Below are 14,120 nucleotides of genomic sequence, written 5' to 3' on the forward strand. Positions count from 1 at the left end.
GAAAAACCTTTTAGAAGACAGAATCCCACTACAAAGTGCATCCAGTCAGTAAACAGGATGGTTGGTTAGAGCTGCGTGAAAACGAAATATGGCTGAATCTTGAAAACTCTGTTAACCATATGAAGATCAACAGTAATGCAATGAAAATGACAAAACGATTTTTACCTGCTAAGCTACAGGTGTTCTTGATTATAGGGATGGGGAAAAATATTTTCTTTAGTAGCCTGCAATGTCCATTGCAAACGGTCAATTGCAACGTGGTGACAGTGGTACACAAAAACTCCTCCCATAGTCTTTTCCATGATGAGCCCAGGAAGCTTGCAAGTTTCATTGAAGCGAAGGTGGCATCGTCAGAAGTGAAGCAGTCCAAGTTTGATAATATCTGGTTCGCAACTTATATAACTCATCCAAAAGAACTGTAATAAGGCTTCCATGCAGAAGGTCCCAGATTCATTTCTCAGTATTTCCAGGTAGGGCTGTGAAAGACCCTCAGTATGAAACTCTAGAGAGGTGCTGTCAGTCCGTGTAGACCAGGAATGGAGGATCGTTGGTCCTCCAGATGCTTTTGGCCTACAACTCCCATGATCCCTAGCTAGCAGGACCAGTGGTCAGGGATGATGGGAATTGTAGTCTCAAAACATCTGTATGGCTGAGGTTGAGGAAGCCTGGCGTAGACAATTCTGAACTAGATGAACCAGTGGTCTGATGCAGCATAATATGCTCCTATGTTCCTAATGGGTTTTTAGAGAAGAAACCTTGGACCTTAACAGGGTCTGTTGTTTGTAATTTTAATTGCAGGAATTTTGAGTTGATGTGCCTATTGTTATCTGCACTGTTTCATGATATGCACCTCAAGGGCAGGGCATGCATTGTGAAAAACATAGCTTTTTCAAAGGCAAATACAACTGCTGCGGAAAACAAAAAGTATTTTTTTCCAAGAGTTCCTAGATCTTTTTCACAACCCCGTCAGAATTTGCACCAAAATGGCCATGCCTGGCAACCATGTCTATAAAAAGAGGCAATTTGGGAACAGATCTGAAACATTTCCCATATGTATAACTGACCTGGTTTCCCAATCCTATATATCAACTTAAGGTGCTCTCACTTGGCTCTGGCCCCCTTGCCAAAGTACAAAACCGTTTACCCGTCCATTAGCTTTTTTATTTTAAAAAACACAACTTTTATCTGTCTTATAAATAATGAAGAGCTGTAACTGTCTTCTCTTTCCTTACCCCCATCTATAGCTGTTAAAGGAAAATAGCATTTAATTGCCATTACTTGCACTGACTCTCTAGCAGCATGAAAAAGAAGAGACCCCCTGAACAGTCTCTGAATAGCAGCAAATTTTAAAGGTGAGTACCTCCTTAATGTGAGAGATATAGATTTATTTTTTTACCCCACAGTTGATTCAGTGCTGAAGACCCTGTCATGAACTTTTCAACTCTCTCTCTCTCACACACACACACACCTTGAACTAGAGCATATGTCAACTGCACAGCTCTCAATTTCGGTTTTCAGCTTTGTCCAGTATTCTGTGCTTCTGAAAACATCCAGAGTCAGCCCTGGCTATTTTGAATACCCTGTCCTGGGGTTGGCCTCTCACCAAGAGTCATTGACATTCAGTGACTTTGATCTATCTCAGCCCCAAAGTGAAGTGAAAATTGTAGCAATTGCTGACCAATATCTCTGAATGCAGACATGGTTGAGTTCTTGCACCTACACAGAAAAAACTCAGAACAGGCTGATAAGAGCAGCACAATTAAGATGGGGAGCTGGTGGTACCAACGTTTGGGTCTCTGTATGTTGGTGACGTCAGCCATTTTCCAGGCAGGCAAATATGATGGAGAGGCTTACATAGGAGAAACTGGGAGGTGGGTGCTTAGTAGTTGTAAGAAAACCACTGTCATTTGCAGTATCTATAAAAACAGCTTAGCTATTGCAAAAAAATATTGGGCGCACCAACAGCCGTTGATAAAAATCATGCTGATAAAAATCACAGGGGCACAATCCAGCCAAAGCAAAGTACTTTCCACTGCTGTTGGTCTTCATTGAGGAGGAAGTCAGTGTTTAATTCTCCCGATGAAATAAATTGGGTTTAACGTGACTCACTTTGGCTAGCATATACCTCAAATAATCAAATACATTGAGAATTATTGTAAGCAAATCCCACAAGCTTATTTACATGAGCAAAGTCTCAGGTTCTGTCCCCAGTATCTGCAGGTAAGGCTAGGATAGACCACTGCAAGTCAGTTTAGACCATCCTGAGTTAGATAGACAAATGGTGTGATAAGCCAGCTCCCTTTCTTCCTGTGTATAACCTCCATTTAATAGGACCAGTAAGTGTTGATCTTCTTTTAAACCATTTTGGATTGATGTGACGTCCTATCTCCAGCGCATATAAAGCTACTGTTCCATATAATTTAGGTTTGGATCCAGGCTTATAGTGCAATTCTATACATAGGTACTCAGAAGAAAGTGCAGCCATGATGAATGGGCCTTACTTCATAAGAAGTAGGTACAGTACTGCAGCCTTTAACTTACTCCCTAGTATAAATGCACTGTTCATTTGCAATGCTATACACATTTACCTGAGCATAAGCCCCATAGAATTCAATGGAACCAGTTTCTGAGTCAGTAAACATAGGGTTGTGTTGCTCGATACTTCGATACATCAAAATCTTCAGGGCAAGTTAGCCAACTTAAGTTCCATCAATTTTAGTAGCAAGTTAGTTTCATGTAGTCTGCCTCCAAGCTGTAGTGTTTTAGAAATTATGAGTCAGTATTATATGGGATTATCATGGTGGGGGGGGGGGAATCATACAATTACTTAGAATATCTCATTTAATATTTTGGGGGACTGGAAGCAATGATTATTATTATTCAGCCCTTCACATTACCCAACAACTAAAGAATTTAATGGAAACATAAAAAACACCTCCTATTAATTTTGCCAGGGCAATGAAAAAGATCAATAGGATTCTGCTAGAGTCCTAGCACTAAAGAAAGCTGAGTCAAACATTGTGAGATAAAAATAGATGAGAAGAAATGTATTTATAACCACAAACTGATCTGAGAAGGGAAAATGTTGAGAGCTTGATTAAGGAATAGCCAATGTGGAGGTGATGTACTTTAACCCCCATTGTGACAGACCACTGGTTCTACCTGCTGTGGTTGAAGAGAGCCATCATCTAACAACCTTTGAGGGGCATCATGTTGGCTGGTTGGAATCATGGTCATTACAGTAAGCCTGAAACCTTCGCTCATTTAACTTATGCGCATTCAGCTTTACATGCGTGGCAAACAATTTGAAATAAAGTAAAAAGGAGAGGGGGCAGGGGGCAGGGAAATAAAGACTTTGGCAATCCTTCCCACTGTCAAACCCAGTGGGTTTTGAAAACACAAGATTTTCGTTTCAGGCATGATCCCCGGAAATTAACCCCCACGTATCTTGTGGGCTTACTGTATGAAATTTAGTGAGGAATACTATAACATCATGGTGGTGTTCGCATTATTTATTTTTGTTTAGATTTTTATCCATCCTGCCTCCTAAAGGCACACTAGTAAAACAGTAAAATAGATTTTAAAAATGCTAATGTACTAAAGTTACATTTTTATAAAAATGCAACTTTAGGACATGAGATTATGATCCCGGCATTCCAAAATATATATGATATCTGACTCATGTTGTCTTTTTTCCTGAATACACGTGGAACAGGCAAATCCAAAAATTCACAGGTTGCTCCAAATCTAAGGTTAATCATTCATGTGTATCTCCAACTCCTTTTCTAACACATTTCACAAAACCAGAAGTATGTCTTTACACTGATTGGCAAGCTTGTTCACAGAATCATATACATGCAAGCGATAACTACAGTGGAGCACTGGTTAAAATCCATTTCAACTGAGTCTTTATCAAGTTTATGTATCATCATCATCATCATCATCATCATCTAAAGAGAAGTATTCATAGGAAAAGAAATTCCCTTTCTGCTGAGCTGCCAGGTCAAAATCTCCCCTTTTGTTGGGAGGTAACAAAGGATAGCAAAATAAATTTGTATCTGGACCTAAATAGATCACTGCCACCTTCTTTGATATTTTTTTCCCACATTTGCCAAAATATTGACATATCTGCTCCTATAATTGTTAAGGAATGGAAGCCCTTTGCTTATTTGTATGCATTTACCCTACACATGAGTATGTTAATACTTGGCAAATGCTCTGCCAGCAGTTCTGCTCAGTTAAATATTTTTTATAAGGTGTTTGTACTTTAGGCCACTTCCAAATGACCTGTTTACTGAGCACTCAACCCAGTTTGTTTGCAGGGAGATCACGTGACTACAGCTGCTTATTGAGCATTCAGTCTTGAGATGTTAGATGGCAGTGCAAGTATTATTTCATGTTTTCCATTGTGTTTTCCTGCCATTTTCCTTATCACAAAACCTCCAGTCTTCCTTGGGCACAACCTCCCAATCAACTGCAAATGTGTGAATTGGCAATATGCGACCGAACCCCGCTGCAAAGGGTATCCTGTTAGAGGGATCCAGGGCTGTGTCGATTCTGTCCAATGCCCAGACATGGACTAGGGCCATACCGCTACCCCAATGGAGACCCATCGGGGTGCTGCTATTTGATGTAAGTCATAGGGCTCCCCCTCTTGGTGGTTTACCCTTAGTTGGACTCCAAGCAGATGGGCGGGAGTCGAGATATACTCTAGCTTCACCCAATGCCTAAGTCAAACTGCTCACATCTGTAAACGATAAAGTTGTTGTCTAAGGTAAAGGTAAAGGGACCCCTGACCATTAGGTCCAGTCGTGACCAACTTTGGGGTTGCGGCACTCATCTTGCTTTATTGGCCGAGGGAGCCGGCATACAGCTTCCGGGTCATGTGGCCAGCATGACTAAGCCGCTTCTGGCGAACCAGAGTAGCGCACGGAAACGCCAGAGCGGTACCTATTTATCTACTTGCACTGGCATGCTTTTGAACTGCTAGGTTGGCAGGAGCAGGGACCGAGCAACGGGAGCTCACTCCGTCACGGGGTTTCGAACCACCGACCTTCTGATTGGCAAGTTCTAGGTTCTGTGGTTTAACCCACTGCGCCACCCGTGTCCCTAAGTTGTGGCCTATCTGACTCCATATACTCAAATCTGCTTGTTTGTGTGCTTTATTTGCTCATTAGGGAACTGTGGGTCACGGGGCCTTGGCACGCAAATGTGAATTGGCACTCTGAGACTGAACCCTACCGCAAAGGGACAACCGTCTGGAAGTGCCTTAAGGTTTCCAGAATGCAGATCAACCCCTCGCCACAATGCTAATCCAAAAGCAAGAGAGGCCAAATGGCAAGAGACCATAGCACCTGCCTTTCTGTCCCTGGCATCTCCAGTTAAGAGAATAAGGTGGCAGGTGTTGCAGGAGAGTTCGGCTCAGACCCTGGAGCTGCTGAAAGTTGGAGCACACAACAGTTGCCTAGAGGGATCATCTGACTTTGCAAGGCAAGGCATAGCCCTGATTTGCTATATCCATGTGCATACGCTCTTCACTCTTATGGTGGCAAGCAGGGAACAGGAACCAGAGTCTGTTGGGAACACAGGAAGTTGCCTTGTACCACATCCAACTAATTGTCCACCCGGCTCCATAGGGTGTCTCCACACTGGCAACAACTCATTCTCCAGGGTTTTAGGCAGAAGTCCTCCAGTCCTATCTGGAGATGCCAGGGATTGGACGGGGGACCTTTTGGACGCAAAGCTTGTCAGCTACAATTGTTTATGCCTGTGGAAAAGTACTGGCAGAGGCGGTGGCCCAGGTGAGCCCTCTGTGCCCGTAAACAGAACCGGCACTAAATCTGAAAATAATCTAAACACAGAACTCCCCATTCCCATTTTGTAATCCATTAACTGAGCTGACATTTTAGCAATTGTGAAAGTGCATTTAGCTGACGAGGGGAAATATAAACAATGCAGGTTAATACTTGAATCTTTGCTGTAAATGGGTAGTAATAAATATTGTGCTAGATTCTGAGCTCTGCACATTCCATCTGGTAGCCATGTGATTAGTGTATCTATGGGGCAGAAAGGGGGGGGGGGTTCTGTCAAGGCCTTATTTATTTTATGTACTCAACTATGCACCCTCTCTTAAACCCTAGCCATATGCTAGATTCTGCTACAGCATCTGTTAAAATTTATGGGTTTTCCAGGGTGGGGTAGGGGACCTAATTTTTTTTAGAAGTGCACACTGTCCTTCAGAATCTCAGATCTCCCAAATGCTGCTGGGTGCTGGCTGATAAAGATGAAATTTGGTTTGTTTGTTTTTTATTTATTTAAAAAATCCACATTCTGTTTACAAAATGCCCAGCAGTCAAGGATGCCACGCTTCCTTTGTACATTTAATAAAATAAGGGGTTGTGGATAAGATTCCTGCTTGTATTTCAGTGTTCATCTAAAAACAATTTCCCCATAATTCTTTTAGATTTTCATGTATGTGATTACAAGGTAAAAAAGGGAAATTGTTTTTTCACCTATCAGTTCTGCTGTTTCACATATCTCTGTGTATCTTGCTGTTACAAAATTACAGATCTGAGGTAGTGAGAATAAAAATGAATAAGTCTTATTTCAAGTCATGCCTCTTTTGTCAGCAATTGCTTCGGATTGTATTCACTCTCTTTTCCCGATGCCCTGATGTGGAAGAAGAGAAACAGCTGTGGCGGAAAGAGGATGCCACATCGAGACTGAAGCAGCCATGAAGATCGAGGATTCAACATCAGTCAAGAAGTTGTCCTCAGCTGTCTTCTGCATCCTTGACTTGGGAATAAGGCTGTGCACTGGCTCCAGTCAGATGATGATCCCAATCTAAATCAGGATGATTCAGGTCAACCAGGGATTCTGTTGAAAAGGGTTGAGACAGCTCTATAACACTCTGGGTTGGATCAGGTGAGGCTGTCTCTTCTCTTGCTTCCTGAATACATGATTAATTGGGCTTTTAACCTGTGCAAGGCTCTGGATTCAGTTGAGGGCCTCTGAGCATCCCATGTTGGGTCTAGTCTGGATCAGGCCCTGAATCTGATTGCACAGCCCTATTTTTGAGTATCAATGCGAGGTTGGAAAAACATAATTTGGGGGGAGGACAGGAACGGGAAGTCCTGTTGAATGAGCAGAAATCCATTGAGAGCCAGTGTGGTGTAGTGGTTAAGAGCGGTAGTCTGCTAATCTGGGGAACCGGGTTCGCGTCTCCGCTCCTCCACTTGCAGCTGCTGGGTGACCTTGGGCCAGTCACACTTCCTTGAAGTCTCTCAGCCCCACTCACCTCACAGAGTGTTTGTTGTGGGGGAGGAAGGGAAAGGAGAATGTTAGCCGCTTTGAGACTCCTTAAAGGGAGTGAAAGGCGGGATATCAAATCCAAACTCTTCCTCTTCTTCTTCTTCATTTATGCAGCATTGCATACAACCAAGGGGGACGCGAGTGGCGCTGTGGGTTAAACCACAGAGCATAGGACTTGCCGATCAGAAGGTTGGCGGTTCAAATCTGCACGACGGGGTGTGCTCCCGTTGCTTGGTCCCTGCTCCTGCCAACCTAGCAGTTCGAAAGCACGTCAAAGTGCAAGTAGATAAATAGGTACCGCTCCGGCGGGAAGGTGAACGGTGTTTCCGTGTGCTGCTCTGGTTCGCCAGAAGCGGCTTAGTCATGCTGGCCACATGACCCGGAAGCTGTATGCCGGCTCCCTTGGCCAATAAAGCGAGATGAGTGCCGCAATCCCAGAGTCGGCCACAACTGGACCTAATGGTCAGGGGTCCCTTTACCTTTATACAACCAAGGATGAGAGAGGAGTTTGATCCAGTTTGCATTCAAAAACAAATTTACCTAATTTCCCCTTTCTGAAACCGGAACCAAAGCACAACTATCCTTCAAAAGGCACATTCCCCACCCTGTCAGGTTTTGCAGAGCAGTCCTCTAGTCAAGGAATAAATACAAAAAAAGCATATACTCAGGGGAAAGTGTGTACTCCATTGGATGCCATTTAAAGATTCTAAAGCAATTTATGCAGAAGAAAGATACGCAGATTTGCAAAATCAAGTTCTTTTACTCCAAAAGGCAGGGATCCGACCCTGCATTTGACAAAATTCCCACTGACATCCCTGACAGCTTGGCTGAGCAAAGGCTGCCAGTTCGGGTCTCCATTTCACCACTACAGCTCAGTGGGGGACATTTTAATTCAGCGGCTCCTTCGCTAATTGAACAAACTGAAACCCGTAATGAGGCGCAGGAACGGCAAGTGCGGTACATTTGCAAGGACAATGTTCATATTTTACCATTTTTAAAAAGAGCCTCATCTCTCAACCGCAGTGCATTTGATGTCGTCTCCCCTCTCTGCTCAGAGCAGTTTGCATTTGAAATCAAACCCCACCCCCCCTTTCCAATTCCCCTTTTACGCTACTAAATAGGGCACGGCAGTTGCACTGAACTTTTCCCCCTTTCCAGAATTCCAGAATTATCCTGATTGACGCGCCCATGTCGCTGGCACTATATTATCCTGCTTTCCGCCACTAATTTCATGCACCAGATCCCAGAGTGAACCTGGGCTGCGCAGTTGCTCAGTATGTTAGGTCAAGGTGGCAGAATTTAATCTTGCAAAGCCAGCCCGAAAAGGGCATACCAGCTGCTGTGTCCAAGTAAATCAGATAACAGCAATAGATCTAAAGAGGGAATGAGACAGAAGTAAGTGAGATTATTACATCGGTTTAAATCTCGCAGCCCATGCAACCATTTGTGAAGTGCGCATTTGCTACTGACGACACAACAATATTAAAACATAATTAAAGCCAGTTGATCATATCATTTTCTGGGTACTTCACTCCCCCCTGCCCTTATTATGGTCCCCTTCCCTTTCCCCTACTAACTTTAAAAAAAAAGGAAGGGGAAAAAATACCCAAATTGCTGGTAGAGACTTAAGAGCAGCTGGGAAGAAGTTCAAATGAAGGTCAACATGCAGCCTAACTGAGCTAAGATTTCTGCATCTTTAGCCTAAATTAGAAGAACATTAAAAATCAATGTACTGTGATACGAAATGGCAGTTCAGAGCCTGGTACACAACAATGTGTAGAAATGAGGACAGGGTGTTGTCTTACGGAGTTGATGTCTTCTGAAAGCACTGACAAAAGCTTGGGAAAATGAAAACAAGAAAGCCGGTGTTCCTTTTGATTATGATTATTATTTAAGGGCAACACTCAGAGGTTGCCCTGCATGATTTATAAAACGTCCTTGTTCTGAACTCCATGTGAGAAAAGGTTTTTTTTAAAAAAAGACAAATAAATAAAAAATAAATTCCAGAGGCGGGGAAAGCAACATGTTATAATTACCACAGGAGGGGGGGAACACCCTTAGAAGACAAGCACTACTAGGTCAAGCATATCCCCGATGGAAAACCACAATCCTTCTGGCTGCTTCTTGCACATGCCACAGCGCATCGAATCAGCTCTGTATTTTGTGCCAGGGAACGACACAAAAATGCGTTTTCACATCCTGACATGCAACATGCTCATCAAGGCTACAAACATGGACCAAAAACACACTGTAAGTTGATGCGATTCCCTAAAATTTAAGGGCAAACCCAGATGCCCGTCCTCCCCCTGTTGTTGCTGTGCTTCGAAGCTTATTATTATTATTATTATTATTATTATTATTATTATTATTATTTCTACCTCACCCATCTGGCTGGGTTTCCCCAGCCACTCTGGGAGGCTTCCAACAAAACATTAAAATACAATAATTCATGAAATATTAAAAGCTTCCCTAAACCTTCGGGAAACAAATGATCCAGGAAATTGACAATGAAGAAAGATCTCTGTGACTCATGGCCAAAAGAACCATGATCCTCGTTTCATCGATTGCTGGCTAAAAATTCACAAGGGATCCTTCCAGGGTGAAAACCATGTGCATCCATGTGCACTGCAGTGCTTGGACTAGATGTCCCTTGGAGTCCCCTTCCAATGTCACAATTCCATGACAGGAAGATTGGGATGATGCAACTGCCAGGGAAGGCATAAGAACACACAGCGCAACCAAAGCAGATCATTCCATAACGGCAGAGGAGTGTCTCTTACATGCTTTGTTTGCACAAGGAAGCCCCATTGAGTTCAATGGATCCCACTGTGTGTAGGATTGCAGGCGAAGGGTAAAATCAAATCAAATACTGAAGCACAGAGCCCCAAAACAAATCATTATTTGTTTCCTGAAATCTTTTTTTTAATTATTAAATTTTGTTAAATACAAAAAAGAAAAGAATATCAAATAAGAAAAGAAACAAAGAAACAGATTTCATACATATACACATGAACATAATTATTTATACATCCGTAAAGCAATATTCAAAAAGAAGAGGGGAAAAGAAGAAAAGAAGAAAGAAAAGTTAAAAATAGAAATCTAGAAAATAGAAAAGTGTTCACCATAAAAAACAATTTCCTGAAATCTTATAGGGGGGAACCTTCTCTACGAAAGGATTGCAAGGAGCAAGGAGTCTCGAACCAGGGAGTTTAGATGTGAAACTGGGCTTTACTGGAAACTCTGGCCTTGCTCTCTACTGGGCTTCCACTCGAAATCTGATGCTGGCTAGAGGGCAGTGCTGCAGCTCAAAGAGGGCCAGAGAGCATACTAAGAAGCCATTTGATACCATAAACCTGGTGACTCAGACCTGGCTCTTTGATCTAAGCATCTTAGGCCCTTATGGACTTTCTATTCCTGTTTCCCAGAGCCCTGAGAAAGGGAGCGGATGACGCCCATTTGTTCTTGAAAGGGTGCACAACTTCCTATTGAAATCGCAACAACGGGTAAAATTCATAGGGTCAAAAAGGTTTCTGTAGATGCTCAGACGAATTGGGGCTTTATGTATTGCTGCCAGCTTCAGGGTTGATGTTGTCTGTCTGCCTGGAAGTGGATAGCTGTATTTCACACCAGCTATAATTTCAGGTAGGACTAAGCCAACCGCTCCATTTGCTGTTAGTGGTCATCTTTCCCTGTCGGCGGTCAGCATTTCTCCCTAGAAGCTCCCATTAGAGCTATTTTATGGCATCATGTAGTGTTGCTCCAAGGGGAATGCAACATTGACTGCCAGCTAGTTCATATCCAGGGGAAATTGCAGGTTGTAGTGGAGAGTTTCAGCTACAGGTGAATTTTGCTGCATCTCTCCTGAAATTTAGGAGGCTAGTTCTGCACAACACCCCCTTTCCATGCACGGCTCAGCATTTGAGGCAAAATGGCTAAATTAAGTCCCTAGGCAATTCACCCAGAAACTTTTTCATACACAAAAATATGTGATGCTTCTTATGTTTCTCTATAAAACATGGGTTGAGTACAAGAAAAACTTTCTGCTTTTGTGTAATGTGTTTCTTTTAAGTGTATGCAAGAAATGAGGGGGGAAAGTACCTTGGATAATACCTTTAATAATGTATGCCACTCTAAGAGTTTCAGCGGAAGAGTGGCGAATTAATCTCTAAAAAAAAAATAAGAAAGATGCTTTCAAAATTCATCGTGATAAAATGCAAGACCCAAACCGCACCAGGTGTTAGGAATTTTTTGGAGGTGACAATGGGGATTGTTATTATTATTATTTTAAAAAAGAGCAACTAAAACTCTGAATCATTTTAACAGGAAAGCTGTCCCCACCCCTCATAACCCCAATGCGTTTTTTTAAAAAAATGCTAGCCATAAAAATGGCATTTAATCTTGTTCATAATTTGTCACAAGGCAACTAATGATGGGGAATTTAAGAACATAGCTGACAGTCTTCCCTACAGTCATACGGAGAATGTCAACCGTATATCCCCCCAGGAGCAATAACTTAGGCAGACCCAGGAGAAAAATTTATTTGGAGCCTTAATGTCACATATTAAATATCCTAAGAGACACCACCTTCATAGTTAGCATTCCAGTGCAAAATGGATTTTCCTAGAGAATGATGGCATTGTCAAGGGGGTAAATTATAGGACGAAAAAATCCCCTTCCCAAATCAGATACAGTGCTAACAGCGGTGGCAAAAATCAATCATCACCCTCGCAAGTTACAACACATTCTCTTGGCGTGCACTGCTGGGACTCAGAAGGACACAGCCATAAGAAGGACTACTTTATTTTTTTATTTAAGGACGTTTTTCAAAACTCGCCTTTCATTAGCTAGTGATTCCCAGGGCGTTGCACGGCAAAACAAATAAAAATCACAAATAACATCAAGAGCAATCGCAGGTAATGACACACCACCCCAAGCAACAGTAAAACATAGCCAAAACAAATTCAAAAATATAATCCTTCTGTGTAACACATGCCTGAGGAAATGTCCGTATTGTAGGGAGTTATCACCACAAGCGCATGACCTCCTCCTTCCCAGGGAAAGTACAGACCAGGTGTCAGCAAACTTTTTCAGCAGGGGGCTGGTCCACTGTCGCTCAGCCCTTGTGGGGGACCGGACTATATTTTTTGGGGTGGGTGTGTGTGGAATGAACGAATTCCTATGCCCCACAAATAACCCAGAGATGCATTTTAAATAAAAGGACACATTCTATTCATGTAAAAACATGCTGATTCCTGGACTGTCCGCGGGCCGGATTTAGAAGGCGATTGGGCCAGATCTGGCCCCCCGGGCCTTAGTTTGCCTACCCATGGTATAAACACTGACTTCCTGTAGTTAGAATTGCTTTGTAAGTTCACATCTGCAACCATTTTATACCTTGACAATAGCCATGTGAGGTAGGTTGGGCTGAAAGTTGGCGACTGCATACCTACCAACACATCTCTGACAAAAATACAGCCATCCCATTCCATAATACAATGGTACCTTGGGTTACATACGCTTCAGGTTACATACGCTTCAGGTTATAGAAGCTTCAGGTTACAGACTCCACTAATCCAGAAATAGTACCTCGGGTTAAGAACTTTGCTTCAGGATGAGAACAGAAATTGCGTGGCGGCGTCAAGGCAGCAGCGGGAGGCCCCATTAGCTAAAGTGGTGCTTCAGGTTAAGAACAGTTTCAAGATAAGAACGGACCTCCAGAACGAATTAAGTACTTAACTCGAGGTACCACTGTAATATTTTTTATTATTTATACCCCACCCATCTGACTGCGTTGCCCCAGCCATTCTAGGCAGCTTCCAATATATATAAAAACATTACAAAACATTATACAATAAAAACAAACTTCCCTATACAGGGTTGCCTTCAGATGGCTTGTGGGTCGGATAACGCCATACCCTCCAATGTTTCTCTGATGGAAATAGGAACATCCTAAGGAAAAGAGGGACATTCTGGGATCAAATCAGAAACCGGAACAGCTTCTGTAAATCCAGCACTGTCCCTGGAAAACAGGGACACTTGGAGGGTCTGTGACTGGCCCAAGGCAGGACATGAGCAAAACAATTATGAGCTGGGCAAGTTAAAAATGTGAAACTGCATGTGCTTAGAATATTTTCTTTCTGCTTATCAAGTCTGGAGCTAGGGGGAGCATTTTGTTTGTGTTTTGCTTAGAGTTGTGGAAATGCTCATATTCAAGAGTGTAGTCCATGGAATCGAATGCTATAATCAACTTGTAAGTCTTTAAAACAAGTATTATTTGGTGCTACCTTATTTCATATGACCTGGAAGGGGTGACTGGGGCTTTATTTTGGAAGTTACTCTAGGTCCCCACAATCACCTAAATCTGGACTTGCAGGAGCCTGCAACCAAGGACTGCCCCCCTTGCTTTAGTGAACCAGAGAACCACCAAGTAAGAAAGGGATTTAGAGTCCAGTATTAAAATTTAATCACACACATTAAGGGGAAAAAATAATCTGCAGTAATGAAACAAGAACATTTGGGGATTGAATAATGAAGAAAATGGTGCTTTCAATGAAGGTGGCGAGGCCTGGAGAAGCCATGGAAAACTATTTTCCCCCTTGTGAGTTGTTTTTTTAAAAAATGATTACCCTAAGTTTTGTCAAAGCAATCATAGGAACCACGAATGTCATAAAGCGCAAATGAATGATGCCAGAAATCATTCTATCCAAACTTTCAAATATTGATCCAGTTTACTGTATGTTTCTTTACGGCACCACAGGAGGAAAGGAAATAAATGTGGCTGTGTAGATCAAGTAGGTTAGAATGAATTG

Source organism: Podarcis muralis, chromosome 4 (genome assembly GCF_964188315.1).
Source record: "Podarcis muralis chromosome 4, rPodMur119.hap1.1, whole genome shotgun sequence".
Taxonomy (NCBI): Eukaryota; Metazoa; Chordata; class Lepidosauria; order Squamata; family Lacertidae; genus Podarcis; species Podarcis muralis.